The sequence below is a fragment of the Ornithorhynchus anatinus genome, chromosome 21 (genome assembly GCF_004115215.2).
Source record: "Ornithorhynchus anatinus isolate Pmale09 chromosome 21, mOrnAna1.pri.v4, whole genome shotgun sequence".
Classification (NCBI taxonomy): domain Eukaryota; kingdom Metazoa; phylum Chordata; class Mammalia; order Monotremata; family Ornithorhynchidae; genus Ornithorhynchus; species Ornithorhynchus anatinus.
Window position 1 is genome coordinate 14,968,335 of NC_041748.1, and position 21,427 is coordinate 14,989,761.

Consider the following 21,427-nt stretch of genomic DNA (forward strand, 5'->3'; position numbering starts at 1 on the left):
CGCTTAGAACAGTGCTCTGCACATAGTAAGCGCTTAACAAATACCAACATTATTATTACTAAATCCTGGGTGGATAACAAGCAAATTGAGTTAGACACAGTCTCTGTCCCATGTGGGGCTCACAGTCTCAATCCCCATTTTCCAGAAGGGGTAACTCGAGGCCCAGAGAGTGAAGCGACTCACCCGAGGTCACCCAGAAGGGCACACAGTAGAACAAGTGGCCTAACTGGGATTAGAGCCCATGACCTTCTGACTCCCAGGCCCATGCTCTAGCCCCTACACCATGCTTCTTCCTCCTCCGACGGATATCTGGGTTTAGGCGCCTTGGATATTGGCCGGGCCGTGGAAAGGAAATCGAGTCTGGGGCCTGGATCTCCTCCTCCGTCCCTCCTGCCCGTTCGGTCACAATTAATCAATATGGCCTAGTGGACAGAGCCCGGGCCTGGAAGTCAGAAGGTCATGGGTTTTAATCCCAGCTCCACCATCTGTCTGCTGTGTGACCTTGGGCAAGTCACTTCACTTCCTCTGGTGCCTCAGTTCTCTCAGCTGTAAAATGGGGATTGAGACTGGGAGCCCCACATGAGACAGGGATTGGGTCTAACCCGATTTGCTTGTATCCACCCCAGCGCTTAGTACAGCACCTGGCATATAGTCAGTGCTTAACCATTACCATAGTTATTTGTTGACCACTTACTGCATTTGTCAACACTGTATTAAGTGCTTGGGAGAGTTCAATTCAACAGAAGTGGTAGACACATTCCCTCCCCACAAGATAACAGTCTAGAGGGTGAGACAGATATTAATCTAAATCCATAAATTACTGACGTGGACATAAATACCATGGGGCGGAGAGAATAAAAGGTGTAAATCCTATTCTCATTCAGGTGCCTCTGAGTCCCGCTGGAGGGCTGGGCTTGGGGTCACCTGTTTAAAGGAAGTTTACTCCCTCCCATCCCTGACCAGCACCCTAAAGCCTCCAGGATGCCATGGGGACTGCCTGGCACGAGGGCTTGCCCCAGGACCCGTTCGCACCCATCCAGAGCGAAGGACAGTACTCCGATCGGGATCTGCAACACAGCAGGAGTTGAAGGGTTAAAATAAAAGGATCCAATTTTCCCTAGCTCCTTCTGCCAACGTCTTTCCCTCCAAAACAGCTTCAGTTGCCAAAGCCGAGGAAATTCAAACCCCGATAACCCTAGGATGGCCACGTGTCTGGTCTTATCCTGGATAGTCCAGCTTTCAGTTGGTCTACCTCCTACCTTACGCCCCTTGGAGACCCCTACCTCCAGCTGTTTAATTTTCAGGGCCCTCGGCCAACGCTTCTGTGACAGTGGAATTTATTGAGTGCTTACAGTGTGTAGAGCACCATACTAAGATGCAAGCTCGGAAGCGGCATCCGGCTTCGCAGGGGCTGGGAAGGGGAGCGCAGGGGCCCGGGAGCAAGGGGGTCAGAGGTCATCCCTCAGGGAGAAATGGTCCAGGGGTGGTGGGAGGGAAGGCAGGGGTCCCAAGAGGATAAAATGTCAATGCTTTGCACCAGGTGACCAGTGTCATGCATGTGATGTTGCACACATCCGCATCAAACAGAAATGCCTCAATGACCTTGACCCCGCCTTCCTTACATTGCTGATTTCCTACTACGATCCAGTCTGCACACTTCGCTCCTCTAATGTCGGCCTACTCACTGTACCTCAATCTCATCCATGAAGCAAGCGACCTGTCACCCATGTCCTGCCTCTGGCCTGGAACTCTTTCCCTCTTCATATTTGACAATCACTCTTCCCACCTTCAAAGCCTTATTGAAGGCGCATCTCCCCCAAGAGGCCTTCCCTAAAGCCCCACTTCTTCTTCTGTACCGCCCTTGGCCTTGAATTTGCACCCTTTATTCACCCTTCCCTCAATCCCACAGCACTTACGTTCATATCCATAATTTATTTATATTAATGTCTGAATCCCCTTCTAAACTGTAAGGTCAGAGTGGACAGGGAACATGTCAACCAACTAGTAATATTGTACTCTCCCAAGTACTTAACACAGTGCTCTGCACCCCATAAGTACTCAAATACTACTGATTAATTGATTTTCACTAGGCCATGCAGGTTCTCCGTATATGGGATGATGACAGATTCATTCATTCATTCAATCGTATTTACTGAGCATTTACTGGATGTAAAGATTCCTTAGAAACACTGAACACCTAAAGCACAGTACCATTATACTAATCCATCCTAGATTGCTGATTTTGTACCTCCCCATACCAATCCCCACCACACGCCAAACGTCAGCGTAGGTGAGGAGCCCAGCCCCAAACCAATTCGGACATAAACTTGTCAGTTGGAAGACTTTGTCCTGTCCACACTTAAGAAGCGGAAACACCCATTTTTCATAATCTCTGGGTGAATGGGGTTGCTGGATGAACCGCTGACACCTCTAGAGGGGGTTGGGAATTTACAGAAAAATGGGATCAAAATGGATCTAGACTGTAAGCTCGTTGTGGGCAGGGAATGAATCAACCAACTCTGTAATACCGAACTCTCGCCCAAGAGCTTAATACAATGCTCTGCACAGAGTGAGCGCTCAATACATACCACTGACTGATAGATTGATCGAAAGAACTATTATCATCTTCTCACATCTGTAAAGAAAATGTATCCCTCATTTGAGCCCTAACTAAGCCTTGGTGAGCCCAGTGAGCCAGTCAGCCAATCAACTGTATTTATGGAGCACACACTATACCAAGCTCTTGAAAAGTACAATAGATCCAGCAAACATGATGCCTGGCCTCAAAGAGTTTGCGATCATGTGAGAGAGGCAGATGCTATGATAAAGTACTGATAGGAAGAAGTAATAGAGCATGCATAAGAGCTACAGTGGGTTGTGAATATTTTCATACTTTAGAGAAGTGCCATGGCCTATTGAAAAGAGGAGTCAGAGGACCTGGGTTCTAATCCCAGCTCCATCACATATCTGCTGGGTGACCTTGGGCAAGTTGATTGACTTCTCTGTGCCTCAGCTTTCCCAACTGTAAAATGGGGATTCAATACCTGTTCTCCCTTCTACTTAGACTGTGAGCCCTACGGGGGACCTGACGATCTTGTACCTCCATTACTTGGTACAGTGTTTGGCACATAGTAAGCACTTAACGAATACCACCGTTATGATTATTATGGAGTGGAAGTGCTGAAATGGCAGTTGGGGGATAAGAGGTTGGGTGCGGGGGATGGAAGTCAATCTGGGAGAGCTTTCTGGAGGAGATGTGATTTCAGAAGGGCTTTGAAGGCAGAGAAGTGGTCTGCAGGATGAGAAGGGAAAGAGTTCCAGGAAGGAGGGAGGGTATGAGCAAGGAATCAGTGGCAGGAGAGTTGAGAATGAAGCTCAATGAATAGCTTGACTTTAGAGGAATGAAGAGTGCGAGCTGAGGTGTGGTGGGAGAAAAGAGTAGACAAGTAGAGGGGAAAGATGGGAGCTGATCTTCACAGTAATACAGATCTGCTGGGAGTGACTTCTGAGTAAAATGAGGAGCAGCATGGCCTAGTGGAAAGCAAGTACCTGGGAGTCAGAAGGACCTAGGTTTTTAACTCCAGCTCTGCCACTTGTTTGCTGTGTGACCTTGGGCAAGTCATTTAACTTCTCTGTGCCTCAGTTTCCCTAGCTGTAAAAGAGCACGAGAGTACCTGTTCTCTGCATGGCATAGTGGATAGAGCTTGGGCCTAGGAGTCAGAAGGTCGTGGGTTCTTATCCCGGCTCTGCCACTTGTCTACTCCGTGACCATGCACAAGTCACTTCACTTCTCTAGGCCTCAGTTACCTCATCTGTAAATGGGGGTCGAGACTATGAGCCTCAAATGGGACAGGGATTGCGTTCACCTTGATATGCTTGTATCCACACCAGTGCTTAGTACAGTGCCTGGCACAAAGTAAGCATTTAACAAATACCATCGTTATTCCTACTTTGACCATGAGCCCCATGTAACGAAGGGATTGTGTAGGACCTGATTAACTGGTATCTACCCCAGCACTTAGAACAGTGCTTGGCACATAATAAGCACTTAACAAATATCATAATAAAAAGGCCTGGTGGGCAGTAATTAACAGAGGAGTTTTCCTAGAGCAAAGAAGATCAAGCTTCCAAGAAAAAAGTTCCAAAACAGAAACAGACCCTGTTAGCTTAAACTAAAGCACAGCCAAATCAATCAATCAATCACTGGTACTTATTGAGCACTTGCTGGATAATAAAATAATAATAATTATGGTATTTGTTAAGCACTTATGTGCCAGGTACTATACTAAGCGCTGGGGTAGATACAGCAAATTGGATTGGACACTGTCCCGGTCCCAAAAGGGTCTCACAGTCTCAATCCTCATTTTACAGATGAGATAACTGAGGCAAAGTAAAGTGACTTGCCCAAGGTCACACAGCAGACAAGTGGTAGGCCCCAAATTAGAACCCATGACCTTCTGACTCCCAGGCCCAGGCGCTATCCATTACACCATGCTGCTTCTCAGAGCATTGTACAATGCTTGGGAGAGTATAGTTAAGTTGGTAGACACTATCTCTCTTCTACCAGTGGAGGTAAGCATAGGGATATTCTCAAGCCATGGATTCAGAATAAATAACAGAGTGCACCATAGTATGTATATATATATATATATACATATATATTTATATATATACACACACCAATACTGAGGATGGATATAAATAGGTGGCCTTGCTGGTCACAGCTGTTGTGTTGATCCAAGCTGGGGTGTTGTAAAGTTTTTGGGGGAGGCTTGTTTGTAGAAGCAAGACTGTAGAAAAGTTTTGAAGGTGGGGAGGGGTGAGGTCTGGCAGATTGGGGGTGGGGAACTCCAGGCTGGGGGAACAGGGTGAGGAAGGGGCTCTGAGACAGGCAAGCAGTGTCGTCTCATGAACAGAACCCAGGCCTGGGAGTCAGAGGACGTGGATTTTAATCCCAGCTCTGCCACTTGTCTGCCAAGTGATCTTCGCCAAGTAACTTCCCTTCCCTGGGCCTCAAATCCCTCTTTTGCAAGATGGGGATTCAAAACCTGTTCTCCTTTCTATTTAGGCTGTGAGCCCCATGTGGGATTTGATTATCTTGTATCTACCCCAGGGTTTATACAATGTTTGGCACATAGAAAGCGCTTAACAGATACTACTATTATTATAAAAGCAAGATTCCTAGTGGAAAGGGCACACGTGCGCAGACACACGCTCAGTAAGCTGGAAAAACGATCAGGTTACAAGCCACTGGTCAGGGACAAGACTTCTGGGGCATGGTGGTGTCCCATTCTCGGAGTAGGATAAGGGGCAGGGTGGGCAGTGACGACACTCACTGATTTTGGCCACCCGGATGCTTGTGACCTCGTCCGCGTGACGATGAGCTTGCAGCCTGATGAAGCAACATGTCACAGAGCATTTTGGAACAGTCCAGATGAATCTAGAATTTTTTTTGGAGGCAATCCCCAACCCTCCCTCCCCCGACCACAGCTCCAGAGGCATCATCCTTCCCCTCCCAGGATTGTGTCCTATCTCTGGCCTGGAACACCCTCCCTCCTCAAATCCACCAGACAATTATTCTCCCTGCCACTTCAAAACCTTACTGAAGGCACATCTCCTCCAAGAATCCTTTCCAGAGAAGTAGCGTGGCTTAGTTGAAAGAGCACGGGCTTGGGAGTCAGAGGATGTGGGTTCTAATCCCTGTCTGCCATGTGCTTGCTGAGTGACCTTGGGCAGGCTACTTAATAATGTTGGTATTTGTTAAGCGCTTACTATGTGCCGAGCACTGTTCTAAGCGCTGGGGTAGACACAGGGGAATCAGGTTGTCCCACATGGGCCTCACAGTCTTAATCCCCATTTTACAGATGAGGTAACTGAGGCCCAGAGAAGTTAAGTGACTTTCCCAAAGTCACACAGCGGACAAGTGGCCGAGCCGGGATTCAAACCCATGACTTAACTTCTCTGTGTCTCAGTTACCTCATTTGTAAAATGGGGATTAAAAGTGTGAGCCCCACTTAGGACGACCTGATTACCCTGTATACACCCCAGTGCTTAGAAGAATGCTGGGCACATAGAAAGCACTTAAATACCATAATTTTAACCCCCAATTTTCCTCATCTCCCATTCTCTTTTGCATCACCCTGACTTGCTCCCTTTGCTCTTTCCCCCTCTCCCCACCTCGCAGCACTTATGTATCTGTAAATTTATTTATATTGGTGACTATTTATATTGATGTCTCTCTTCCCCTACCCCCGGCTAGACTGTGAGCTCGTAGAGGGCAGGGATTGTCTCTCTTAATTGCTGTATCATCCTTTCCCAAGTGCCTAGTACAGTACTTGGCACACAGTAAGTGCTCAGTAAATAAGATTGAATGAATGAATGAATGAATGGAGACTGCCTCCAAGCTGGGAGATGATGATGCAAGAATCGTGCCAGAGAGAGGCCACATGCTGGAAATCCAAGTCCAGGATTTGAAGAAGCAGCATGGCCTAGGGGACAGAGCCTGGCCCTGGGAGTCAGACCATCTGGGGTCTTGTCCCAGTTCTGCCACCTGCTTGCTGGGTGATCTTGGGCAAGTCACTTCACTTCTCTGAGCCTCAATCCCTCCATCTATAAAATAGAGATTTGATACTTGTTCTCCCTCCTACAGTGAGCTCCATGTGAGGCTCATTATCAGGTATCTACCCCAGCGCTGGGAAGCAGCATGGAATAGTGGTTAGAGCATGGGCCTGGGAGTCAGTAGGTCACAGGCTCTAAGCCCGACTCCTCCACATAATAATAATGATATTTGTTAAGCGCTTAATAATGTTGGTATTTGTTAAGCACTTACTATGTGCAGAGCACTGTTCTAAGCACTGGGGTAGATTCAGGGTAATCGGGTTGTCCCACGTGAGGCTCACAGTCTTCATCCCCATTTTACAGATGAGGTAACTGAGGCACAGAGAAGTGAAGTGACTTGCCCACAGTCACATAGCTGACAAGTGGCGGAGCTGGGATTAGAATCCATGACCTCTGACTCCCAAGCCCGGGCTCTTTCCACTGAGCCACGCTGCTATGCGCCAAGAACTGTTCTAAGCACTGGGGTAGGTACAAGGTCATCAGGTTGTCCCACGTGGGGCTCACAGGGAGTGTCCAATAAATATATGTGGTTGATTAATGAATTGAGTGGTCACTCTGCACAGGACACTGGACTTCTGGATGTCTGAGGTACTTGGGAAGGGAGGTAGATGACTGACGGTATAGGGTACCCAATTTTTGCCTGACAGTTCCTCAGTTAATCATTCAACAGTTTTATTGAATTCTGTCAGGGCAAAATGCTATACCAAACTCTTGGGAGAGTACCTATCCCAAGACATATGTGCCCTGCCCTCTGGAAATGTACACTGTATAGGAGAGTTAAGCAGGCAATGGAGACCCAGGTTCTCTAGACTGTGAGCTATGTTGAATCATACTCTCTCCCAAGCGTTTAGTACAGTGCTCTGGACACAGTAAGCATTCAATAAATACCACTGATTGATTCTGATCCCATCTCTGCCACTGAGTGACCTTAGGGAAGTCACTCTAGGGCTCAGATTTCTCAACTGTAAACTCCTTCCTGTCTGGGAACATGTCACTAATTCTGTTGTACTCTCCCAAGCACTTAATACAGTGCTCTGCCCATAGTAAGTGCTCAGTACCTACCATTGATTGAATGGTTCATTGATCTCTAAATTGCATTTGAAATATCTGTTAAATATAAATATCTGTTAAATATATCTGTTAAAATATCAGGGAGCGTCATAGTTAAGTGGAAAGAGCACAAGCCTGGGAGTCAGAAGACCTGGGTTTTAATCTCAGCTCTGCTACTTGTCTGTTAGATGAACTTGGGCAAGTCACTTCATTTCTCTGTGCCTCAGTTTCCTCAACCGTAAAATGGGGAGTCAAAACCTGTTCTCCTTCCTCCTTATACTGTGAGCCCTGCCTGGGATAGGGACTGTGTCTGACCTGATTAACATATATATCTACCTCAGTGCTTAGAACAGCGCACATTGTAAGCGCTTAATAGTCAACACCTGCTCTCCCTACTCCTTAGGATCATTTTGTAGCTATTCCATCACCATCACCAGGGCAATTCCATCACCAGGGCAGAGGATTTGATAGAATTGGAACACCCCAGAGGCACAGCTGAGAGATGGGGGGGGGGGGGGGGGGCGCGGGCCACAAAAAAAGTAGAAGGGGGTCAGTGGCAAAGCATGAGAAAAGGAAATGGTTTTAGCAGAGGGGGAGGTGAAGCGCGGGAAGACCAGTAAGGCAGGCTCCAGGAGCGAAGGTTGAGCTCCCGGACTCTGACTTCAATTCTGGGTGAGTGCAACCAAGTTCCGGTAGTCACTGATTCACCATCAGCAGAGGCTTAGAAAGGACATTGGACTGGCTAATGTTTGGGCCACAGTCTGGACTGTTCCTGCCCCGTTGCCTGGAGTGGGTGGGGGTTTTGGGTGTTAACTGGGAATGTGGGTAATGGGGGGAGACTCAGGATGGTGCATTATTTATAATAATAATAATACTAATGGTATTTGTTAAGGGCTTACTATGTGCCAAGTACTGTTCTAAGCGCTGGGGTAGATACAAGATAATTGGTTTGGACACAGTCCCTGTCCCATATAGGGCTCACAGTCTTAATCCCCATTTTACAGATGAGGGAACTGAGGCACAGAGACGTTAAGTGACTTGACCAGGGTCACACAGCAGATAAGAGGTGGAGCCAGGATTAGAATCCATAACCTGACTCCCAAGGCCTGGGTTCTACCCACTAGACCATGCTGCTACTACTTTTTCTACTACTACTACTACTAATAATAATAATAATGGTATTCATTAAGCGCTTACTCTGTGCCAGGCAGTTCTAAGCACTGGGGTAGATATAAGTTAGTCACATTGGACATAGTCCCTGTCCCACATGGGGCTGTCCCTTGTAGTCTAAAAGGGAGAATAGGTATTGAATCCTCATTATACAGATGAGGAAACTGATGCCCAGAGAGTTAAGTGACTTTTCCAAGGTGACACAGCAGGTGATTGGCAGAGCCACCATTAGAACCCAGCTCCTATGTTCGCACTAAGTGGATCCAAATGAGTCAAACTTACCAGAAGCTGCTGGCTCTGCCCCGCTCCCCACCTCCTGCCTAGTGCCAGGCACAGGGAAAGGTCAGGTTGGGTGCAGGAGAAGGGTTAGAACTGTGAGACTTGATGTCCATCTCCCCCACTCTAAACTGTGCAGGCAAGGAGTGTGTCTGTTTATTGTTGTATTGGGAAGCGGCATGATGTAATGAATAGAGGACGGGCCTGGGATCAGAAGGTCATGCCACTGGTATCCTCCCCAGCGCTTAGAACAGTGCTGTGCACACAATAAGCGCTTAACAAGTGCTGTCATTATTATCATTATTATTAATGTTGGTATTTATTAAGCACTTACTATGTGCAGAGCACTGTTCTAAGCGCTGAGGTAGATACAGGGTAATCAGGATGTCCCACGTGAGGCTCATAGTTAATTCCCATTTTCCAGATGAGATAACTGAGGCACAGAGAAGTGAAGTGACTTGCCCACAGTCACACAGCTGCCAAGTGGCGGAGCTGGGATTCAAACTCATGACCTCTGACTCCCAAGCCTGTGCTCTTTCCACTGAGCCATGCTGCTTCTCTTATTATTATTATTGTCTGCTGTGTGGCCTTGGACAGGTCATTTCCCTTCCTCTGTGCCTCAGTTACTTCATCTGTAAAACGGGGGTCAAGACTGTGAGCCCTATACAGAAAAAGGGACTGTGTCTAACCTGACTTCCTTGTACTCACCCCAGCGCTTAGTACACCTTAGTACAGCCCAGTGCTTAGTATACCTGGCACATAGTAAGTGCTTCATACATACCAAAATTACTAACATTATTATTCTCAAATGCTCAGTACAGTGCTCTGCACATAAAAAATGCTCAATAAATGTGATTGAATGAGTTCCTGGAGGGAAGGGGTTCTGCCTTCTGACTCTATTGGACTCCATGAGGATCTGGGCCAGATGAGGAAGCAGGTCAGGGTGTAGCAGTGTGGTTTTTTGGGAGGCTACTGATGAAGTGTTTCCTATGTGCTATACACCAGGGCAGATAAAAGGTAAGCAGTGTCAGACAGTCCCTGTCTTCCTCAGGGCTCATAGTCTGAGAGGGAGGGAACAGAGCAGGGATCTTCTACCCCTTCTACAGATGAGGAGACTGAAGCCCAGAGAGCTAAAGCAACTTGTCCAAGGTCCCACAGCAGGCTAAGAGAAGAAATGGGATTAGAACCGGGGTCTCCTGACTCCCGGTCCAAGGTTCTGGCTACCAGAAACACGAGAAACACCAGCTCCCGCTGGACACCCGCTGGCTTTGGCCATTTGTCTGGAGTGAGAGGGGCTGCCAGGTCCCTTCGATGCTCCCCCTGCACCTCGCACCACGTGCTTCCAGCACAGCCCCTTCCAGATGGCTGGGTAATCAGTGCCCTTCTGCCCCAGGGCAGCTTAGCGGGTCCAGGCCTTCGAGGCCTTGGCCCTGATACCCTTTCCCCGGGCTGGCATAGCAAAGCATTTCCTTTTAGATAATTAATCCTCACTCACTACTGTGGCTGCCTCTGCTCAAAGAGTAACACATCTCGGCTGGGCAGACCGGATTCAGGCTCAAGAGGCACCCTGGGGATTTGTCAGCTCCTGAGCAGCAAGGAACTCGCCCCACTTCCAAGTCCTCCTAAAATAAAATCTCACATAATAACGGTATTTCTTAAGTGCTTTCTATGTACCAGGCACTGTACTAAACACCGGGGTGGATACGAGCAAATCAGGTTGGACGATGTCCCTATCCCACGTGGGGCTCATGGTCCCGATCCCCATTTTACAAATAAAGGAGGCACAGAGAAGTTAAGTGATTTGCCCAAGGTCACCAAGCAGACAAACGAGGACTAGTAAGAAGTGAGAAGTCTCACTAGTGACTAGTGAGAAGCATTCATTCATTCAATAGTATTTATTGAGCGCTTTCTATGTGCAGAGCACTGTACTAAGCGCTTGGAATGTACAAATCGGCAACAGATACAGTCCCTGCCCTTTGATGGGCTTACAGCATGGCCTAATGGAAAGATCCCAGGCTTGGAAGTCAGAGAACCTGGATTCTCATCCCAGCTCTCCAACTCCTCTCCTGTATGACCTTGGGCAAGTCACCTCACTTCTCTGGGCCTCAATTCCCTCATCTGTAAAATGGGGATTTAATACCTGTTCTCTCTCCTACTTCGACTGGGTGCCCCTCAATGGATCTGATCATCTGGTATCTACCCCAACACTTAGTACAGTGCTTGACCCATAGTAAGCATTTAACAAATGCTACAATTATTATTATTATTAGGAAGGCCTGCCTGATCCATTCACAACTCAGTTGTGCCAACCCCACACCACCCTTAAGACTTGAATATTTCATTCTTACATGTATATATAATAATAATAATAGTTGGTATTTGTTAAGCGCTTACTATGTGCAGAGCACTGTTCTAAGCGCTGCGGTAAACACAGGGGAATCAGGTTGTCCCACGTGGGGCTCACAGTCTTAATCCCCATTTTACAGATAAGGGAACTGAGGCACAGAGAAGTTAAGTGACTTGCCCAAATTCACACAGCTGACAAGTGGCAGAGCTGGGATTCAAACTCATGAGCCCTGACTCCAAAGCCCGTGCTCTTTCCACTGCACCACACTGCTTCTCTAAAGCTGCTTATCTATATATATATGCTTATCTATATATATATATATATGTAAGACTTGAATATTTCATTCATATATATAATATACACACACATACATAAATATATATATGAGAAGCAGCATGGCTTAGTGGAAAGAGTACAGGCTTAGGAGTCAGAGGTCATGGGTTTTAATTCCAGCTCCGCCACTTAGCTTTGGTACTATAGGCCAGTCACTTCACTTCCCCGACCCTCAGTTACCTCATCTGTAAAATAGGGATTAAGACTGTGAGCGAGGGGACAGGGACTGTGTCCAACCTGATTACCTTGCATCTACTCCAGTGCTTAGAACAGTGATTGGCACATTGTAAGAGCTTAACAAGTACCATAATTATTATTATTGGATTTTTTTTGCAGGCAGAGCAGGGAAGAGAAATGAGAGGAGGGGAAGTCTTGTATAGTGAATGTGGTATTTACAAAGTTCTTATGTGCCTAGGACTCTACTGAGCACTGGGGTAGATATTTATTGAAAACAAAATGAACCCAATTCTGGATCTGAGGATATTAATGGTATAATACATTTGCCTTTTCATTAGCATAAAGCCATCATGGACTTACATTTCAGTCTTTCTACATGCAGAATGTTTATTCTTCTCACTGTGCCTCCATATCGCCTATCTCATCACCGACCCCTCGCCCACATCCTGCCTCCAGCCTGGAACACCCTCCCTCCTCAAATCCAACAGTGACTGTCCCCTCATTCAAAGTCTTATTGAGGGCAAGAGGCCTTCTCTAAGCCCCCCCTTTCCTCCTCTCCCACTCGCTTCTGCGTCACCCTGACTTCCTTTTTTATCTCCCCTCTCAGCACTCATGTACATATCTGTAATTTATTTATTTATATTAATGTCTATCTGCCCCTGTGTAGACTTTAAGTTTGCTGTGGGCAGGGATTGTGTCTGCTTGTTGTATTGTAATCTCCCAAATGTTTAGTACAGTGGTCTGCACAGTCAATGCCCAATAAATAAGATTGAATGAATGAATGAATCAGTCAATGACTACTGGCCTGGCCACACACTTGGAGAAAATTGAAACCATCAGGTGTGATCTCCCTAAAACCTCCCCTGCTCCTCCTCTCAGACCCTTCCTCCTGCTGCCCCTTTGACTCTCCCATCTTTCCCAGCAGTATCTCAAGAAGCTATGGCCCATGTCCTCTAAAAATCCCCCCTTCTGCTTTCGATCCCAGCCCTTCTGTGGAAGCAGTAGGATCAAGGTCCTGGATTCACCCTCCTCCTCTCCTAGTCTTTTCAGTCCTAGGCCTGCTTGATTGCCTCTGGGTGCTCTTGGTTGCCAAGGCAAACAGTTCACAACACATCTTCCCTTTGTTCTCTAGTCTTCTGAAAGGAGTAGCTGAGAACAAGGTCAAGCTACCTCCTTAATCTAAACAGGACTCCTGGTCTACTGTTCAGGAATTTAAACACCTTGAGAACAAGGCAGAGGCTGGATGGAGACCCATCACTAGGAGTTGTTGCTGCCTATCCTGATGTATTTATCCTATATCATACCCTTTAATTAAATGAAATGCTGTATTGTATATAAAGGAGCTCTGAATTACGCAGAGTTGAGCTGGCCTTGACTAACAGAGGAATCTCTGCCTGTAGACCACCACTCCCTATTAGTGCTAAAAGAAGAGCTGGTAGTAATAAGCTTGTCTCTAACATATCCACTCAAACACAATGCAAAGTCCATGAAGTTTTTTTTTCCACGCTTCGCTTCACACCTTATCAAAGCGCTTCCTTTTCCCTTCTTCCCTCCCTGATTACGGTCTTTAACTGTTCACTCTCCAGTGGCTTCTCCCCACTGCTTTCAAACATGCTCATGTCTTCTCTAGCCTATAGAACTCTCCCTTTATTGACCCATCTCCCTTCTACCATTCTTCTCTAAACTTGTCCTCCAATTCTCTCCTCAACTCCCTCCAATCTGACTTCTGCACCCAAAGCCCTACTGAAGGCTCACCTCCTCCAGGAGGCCTTCCTAGACTGAGCCCCCCTTTTTCCTCTGCTCCTTCTCTTCCCATCACCCCTACTCCCTCCCTCTGCTTTACCACCCCCGCCCCACAGCACTGGTATGTATATATGTACATATTATATTTATTTTATTAGTGAAGTGTATATATTTAAAATTCTACTTATTTATATTGATGCTACTGATGCCTGTCTACTTGTTTTGTTGTTTGTCTCCCCTCTTCTAGACTGTAAGGCCATTGTTGGGTAGGGATTGTCTCTATTTGTTGCCGAACTGGACTTTTCAAGCCCTTAGTACAATGCTCTGCACACAGTATGCGCTCAAAAATGATTGAATGAATGACTGGAAACTGCCTTTATCGTATTTCTTTAGCAATTACTATGAGCCAGGCAATATACTAAGCACTGGGGTAGACAGAAGGTAATCAGGTTGGACAACAGTCTCTGTTCCACTTAGGGCTCACAGTCTTAATCCCCGTTTTACAGATGAGGGAGCAGAGAATTTAGAGTTTCCTCTCAAAGGTCATCGGTAATCATCTTCTTGTAAAATCTGGCAAATCCGGTGGATGGGCAAATACTGGAGGTTCTTGAGGAATGCAAAAACATGGACTGAATGTTTCTGTAGAAAAATGACCTGGGCAGCAGAGTGAAGTGTGGACTGACAAGGGGAGAGTCAGGAGGCAGGGAGATCGGCAAGGAGGCTGATACACTAATGAGAGAGGGATAAGATAAATGCTTGGATTAACATGGAAGCAGACTGGATGGAGAGGAAAGGGCATATTTTAGCGATGTAAAGGTTGAACCAACAGGATTTAGTAATAGATGTGGGTTGAATGAGAAAGAGGAGTCAAGAATAATGCCGAGATTACTGTCTTGTGAGATAGGGAAGATGGTGGTGTTTACAGTGAAGTCACGGGGAGGACAGGGTTTGGGTGGGAAGGTAAGGAGTTCTGTTTTGGACATGTTAAATTTGAGGTGAAGGCAGGACATAATAATTGTAATATAATTACGGTACTTGTTAAGTGCTTACTATGTGCCAAGCACTGTTCTAAACACCAGGGTAGATACAAGGGAATCAGCTTTGACAGTCCCTGTCCCATATGGGGCTCACAGTCTTAATCCCCATTTTACAGATGAGGTAACTAACTGAGGCCTGGAGAAGTGAAGTGATTGCCTGCGGTCACACAGGACACAAGTGGTGGAGCGGGGATTAAAACCAGTGTCCTCTGACTCCCAGGCCTGTGTGCTTTCCACTAGGGTGTGCCACTGCTCATCTCTACTTGGACCTCCAAAAAGAGATGTCTTAATGGTGGAAGGAAATGCGAAACTGCAGAGAAGGACAGAGATCAGGGCTGGAGATGTAGATTTGGGAATCATCTGCATAGAGGTGGTAGCGAATGGGAGCGAATGAGTTCTCCAAGGAAGTGGGTGTAGATGGAGTAAAGTAGGGGACTCAGAACTGAACCTTGAGGGACACACATAGTTAGAGTGGGAGGCAGAAGAGGAGCCTGCAAAAGAGAGACTGAGGATGAGCGGACAGAGAACGTATCCACCAATTCCGTTATATTATGCTCTCCCAAGCACTTAGTACAGGGTTCTGCACATAGTAAGCCTCAAAATAAAAGTAATCAGTCATTGATTTATTATTTCCTCTATTTTATCAGATTAATCCTACTGGGCGAAAGGGAGTTGATGGATAATTTGAAATAAATAGTCACATTAACCAAAATGTGTTTGTCACTGGTTTCAACTTACTCTCCTTCCAAGCCTCTACCACGGAATATCTGAACAAATACCATCTCTACTTGGATGTGACATCTCTACTTGGGTGTCCTGTCAACCTCAAACTTAACATGTCCAAAACAGAGCTCCTTATCCTTCCACAAAAACCCTGTCCTTCCCATCACTGTAGATGGCATTACCATCCTTCCTGTCTCACAAGCCTTGACGCTATCCTTGACTCCTCTCTCATTCAACCTACATATTCAATCTGTCACCAAATTCTGTCAGTCCCACTTTCATAATATCACTAAAATCCCCCCTTTTCACTCGATCCATACTGCTACCACATTAATACAGTCCCTCATCCTATCCTGCCTGGATTACTGCATCAGCATCTTTGTTGACCTCCCAGCCTCCTGTCTGTCTCCACTCCAGTCCACACTTCACTCTGCCGCCTAGATCATCATTCTACAAAAACGTTCAGGACATGTCATCCCACTCCTCAAAAAACTCCATTAGTTGCGCATCCACCTCCATATCCAACAAAAACTCCTCTCCAATGGCTTTAAAGCACTCCATCACTTTGCCCCCTCCTACCTCACTATTCTTCTACAACCCAGCCCACACACTTCACTCCTCTAGTGCTAACCTTCTCCCTGTGACTCGCTCTCTCCTATCTCACCACCAACCCCTCACCAATATTCAGCTTCTGGCCTGGAACGCCCCGCCTTCTCTGATCCGACAACCACTCTCACAGACTTCAAAGCCTTATTAAAAGCACATGTCCTCCAAAAGTCCTTCCCAGACTAAGCCCCACTTTTCCTCAACTCCCATTCCCTTCTGTGTCACCCTGACTTGATCCCTTTGCTCTTCCCTTATGTACATCTGTCATTTTATTTATCCTTTTGCTCTTCCCCACTTCCAACCCCAAAAAGGATTGATGTACTTTCCAGATATTTTATTTGTATTGCTGTCTCTCTCCCTGTATTGTACTTTCCCAAGCTCTGCATCCAGTAAGCTCTCAATAAATACGACTGAATAAATGAATTAATGAATACCACGATTATCATTATAATTTTTACAATTATCATTACCATAATTATTGAGAATTGAACAGCAGATTCCCAGAGAGTCCTGGGGCTTGGGCGTCTCTTCTCCTTGGCCTCGTCTGCCCCCTAGTGGACTCTCACGAGCACCGCCCTGCAGGAAAGGGAGCAGGAAAGGTCTAATTAATGGGACGTTGGATAATAATGGTATTTGTTAAGCACTTATGTGCCAAGTACTGTTCTAAACGCTGGGGTGGATACAAGTTAGGTTGGACACAGTCCCTGTACCACGTAGGGCTTACACTCTTAATCCCCATTTTACAGATGAGGTAACTGAGGCTCAGAGAAGCCAACTGACTCGTCCAAACTCACACAGCAGACAGGTCACAGAGCTGGGGTTAGAATCCCATGGTCTTCTGACTCCCAGGACCGTGTTCTATCCACTAAGCCACACTGCTTCTCTAAGCAGCTCACTAGGGTTATGGGTACTTTTTTATGGCATCTGTTCTAAGCACTGGCGTTGATACAAGTGGATCAGGTAGGGTACAGTCCCTGTCCCACATGCGACTCACAGTTTAAGTAGGAAGGGGAACAAGTATTTATTTACTAATCCATGGTATTCATTGAGTGCTTACTTTGTGCACTGCATTAAGCACTTGGGAGAGTAAAATACAACAGAATTGGCAAACACTGTCCCTACACACAGAGAGCTTTCAGTTTACATGCTTAGTGTGCAGAGAACAAGGAAGATGTCTGCTAATTCTGTTGTATTGTGCTCTGCACAGTAAATATGATTGATTATACAGCACTGTATTAAATGTTGGGAAAGCAATATGGCCTAGTGGAAGGAGCACAAACTTGGGAGTTAGAGGACCTTGGTTCTAATCCTGGCACCACCATTTACCTGCTGTGTGACCTTAAGCAAGTCACTTGACTTCTCTGATCCTCAGCTCCTTCAACTGTTTAAAAAAAAAAAAAAAAAGAGGATTCACTACCTGTTCTCCCTCCTACTTAAAATGTGAGCACCATGTAGGACAGGGACTATGTCCAACCTGATTGATTTGTATCTTTCCCAGACCTTACAACAGTGCTTGACAGTAAGTGCTTAACAAATGCCATTTAAAATACATTCACATAGACACACAAACACACATATGGGGGAATGATCAGAGTCCCTGGTCCTTAAAGGGCTCACACGCTAAGAATCACTTAATCAGTGGAATTAAGTCGAGCCCTTACTGTTCGCAGAGCACTACACTAAGCATTGAATTTCTGTTATATCGGACTCTATACTGGACACTCCCAAACTTTTAGTCAAGTGCTCTGTATCCAGTAAGCACTCAATAAATGCCATTGATCGATTAATTAATTCACTGAATACATGGAGGGAGGGGAGAATTAGACAGAGTATTGGGTCCTCAAAGGGCTCATGATAGATGTTCCTTATGACCCTTCTGCTGACCGCCTTCTATCACTCCTCAAATACACTGACCTCCTGCTCCACCCCAACTCACCCACTAACTCGGACTCACACAAGATCTCATCATATCTAGCCACTGCCCGGTCTCTACCCTCATTAACTCTGAAATCCTTCTAGCCAATCACAACCTCCTCCCTTGTCTCCTCTCTCATACACCTCCTCCCTGTAAATCGGTACTCTTTCCCCACAGAGACCTCCAATCTTGATCTCATCCCAGTTTCTCAACTCATCATGCCCCACTTAGCCTCCATACCCAAACTACCTTTTCTTGATGACCAAATTGACACTCTCAACATCTTTAAACTCAACTCATTCACTCGTCTATATTGTACCACTAACCCACAACCCTGGATCACCTGCACAGCCTTCCTCCTTCTCTCTCAAGCCACGGAACACCCCAGGAAAAAAATTTCAATATCAGGCCGACTTTGTCCACTTCAACTTTATCCTTCCATGCTTTAGCTCTGCCCGGCAAAGTTATTTGTCCATCTGTATTGACACCCACTCTCAACACCCTCACCAGTTGTTCCAGACATTTAACTCCCACCTCAGGTCCTCTGCCTTGCCCTGCCCCACCCCCAATCCCTTGCCCCACCCCCACCCCCAATCCCTTGCCCCCGATGTCCAGGCCACCTATTTTATTAAGAAAACTGATATCAGGAGTGATCTCCCCAGCCTCTCCCTTCGACTCTCCCATCTTTCCCAGCAGTATCTTTAGAGAAGATCAGCTGCCTCCTCTCAAAATCCACCCCCTCCACCTGTGCATCTGACCCCATTCCTTCTCACCTTAACACATTTGCCCCCTCCCTTCTTCCCTCCTTAACAGCCACCTTCAACTGTTAGCACTCCAGTGGGTTCTTCCTCACTGCTTTCAAACATGCCCAATCATCCCCTATCCTAAAAAACCCCTCTTGACCCCACAGCTCCCTCAAGTTATCGCCTCATCTCCCTCCTACCCTTCCTCTCCAAAGTCCTTGAGTAAATTGACTGTACCCACTGTCACAAATTCCTCTCCTCCAATCTGTCTTCCACCCCCTTCACTCCACTGAAACGCCCTCTCCAAGTCGAAGCCCGATTCAATGGTCTTTTCTTCATCCTAATCCTCCTCAACCTCTCAGCTGCCTTGGACACTGTTGACCATCCTCTTCTCCAGAAAACATCCAACCGTGGTTTCACTGACACTGTCCTCTTCTGGTTTTCCCTTTATCTCTCTAGCCACTCATTCTCGGTCTTCTTTGCGGGCTCCTCCTCTGCTTCCCACCCCCTAACCGTGGGGGTCCCTTAAGGTTCAGTTCTCGGTCCCCTTCTAGTCTCCATCTAAACCCATTCCTTTGGAGAATTCATTCACACCCCTGGCTTCAACTACCACCTCTATGCAGATGATACATCTCTGCAATCTCACATTTCCTCCTGCCTTCAAGACATCTCAACTTGGAGTCCTCCCATTACTCAAGTTTAGCATGTCCAAAACAGAATTCCTTATCTTCCCACCCAAACCTTGTCCTCCCCTTGTCTTTTCCATCACTGTAGATGGCATCACTAACCTTCTTTCTCACAAGCCTATAACCTTGGCCTTTTCCTTGACTCCTCTCTCATTCAACCCACATATTCAGTGCATCATTATACCTCATCTGTCCCACCTTCACAACACTACAATCCACCCTTTCCTCTCCATCCAAACTGCTACCACATTATTATACTCACTCATCTTATCCTGACTGGATTACTGCAACAGCCTCCTCTCTTACCTCCCAGCCTTCCATCTCTCCCCACTCCAGCCCATACTTCAGTAGGGAAGCAGCATGGCTCAGTGGAAAGAGCCCGGCCTTGGGAATCAGAGGGCATGGGTTTGAATCACACTTGGCAGCTGTGTGACTGCGGGCAAGTCACAACTTCTCTGTGCCTCAGTCACCTCATCTGTAAAATGAAGATTAACTGTGAGCCTCACGTGAGACAACCTGATTACCCTGTATCTACCCCAGCGCTTAGAACAGTGTTCTGCACATAGTAAGCACTTAAATACCAACATTATTCACTCTGTGGTCTGGATCATTTTTCTACAGAAACATTCAAAACATATCTCCTGAAAAACTCCTCATATACCTCCTCAAAAAACTCCAGTGGTTGTCTATTGTCACAAGATGCTCCCCCTGCCCCCCGGCTTGAACCAACCCAGACCTTCCTGGACAGGGGAGGCCTCGGTGACCCGTAATAGAAGTCCAACCACACCTCTGATCACCAAGGTTACTGTGGAAAGTTTTTTTACTTAATTTTACTAATGTGCAAGGGAGTGACGCATACACACTCTCACTCACTCCACTAAGGGTCCAGTACCAGTCTGCTGGTCAAAAGAGCCCACTCTGGCAATGCATCTTCTTTCTGCTTCCAAGTGCTGCTCTCCTGTTGCTCTCGGCATGCTTCCTTCTTGCTCTGTGTGCCTCTCCCCTGAAGACTTACTTCTCTGAGTGCTTCCTGCATGCTTCAGGGGGCCTCTTCTTGCCTGCCTTCTGCTGCTTTCAAGTGCTACTCTCCGGCTCCTTCTCTCTGCAGGCCTCTTTCCTTAATGCTTGCTCTCTGCATACTTCAGTCCTCCTTCTGCTTCAGTGCTGCCCTCCGTCTAGCTTCCCAAGCATGCTCTGGCCCCAGATGCTTCCTCACGAGTCAAAACGAGCGCCTTTTATCTGCCTTAAGCATCGCAGCTTAAGGTCATTGATTGGTCCGGCCCGTTACCGGGTAGAACAGGGAGAGAAGGCCACTTCTCCCTCCATGCTTTGCCCGCACAGGCCCGCAATCACCTGTCTCAGGTGGAGCCCATTGGTGCCTCTGCAAAGTCTCTTCATATTTATTGAGCATTAACTGTGTGTGGAGCACTGAACTGAGCACTTGGAAAGTACAATTTAATTACAGAATTAAATCCAGATGTCTTCACGTATAAAAATAGCATTTTGTCCCTACAAACACACCCCATCCTCTGAGCTGGAGAATGTGGGCAGGAGAGAATCCTCAGAAGTGGCATGAGAGGGGTTGAGGGGCCAATCAGCTCTCCTTTCTGAACAGCTGAGGGGGCCCACAGCTGTCCGGAGAGTGATAGGGGAGGGGACCCAAGCCCCAAGAAGGTGTTTCTGGGTTTATGGGGAGGGTGACTGTGGAGTCCCGGCCCCCTCACCTTCCCCCCACTTCCCTTCCACCCCACCACCCTTTAACGTGGTTGTCTGCCCACTCTTAGCCATAATCTGTGGATTAATCTGTGGGCTAAAACCTGTGAACCCCGCGGCCTAGTGGAAGAGTTCGTGCCTGGGAGTCAGAAGACCTCGGTTCTAATCCCGGCTCCGCTACCCGTCTGCTGTGTGACCTTAGGCAAATCACTTGAGTTCTCTGTGCCTCATCTGTAAAATGGGGATTAAGACTGTGAGTCCCATGTGACACAGGGACTGTGTCCAACCTG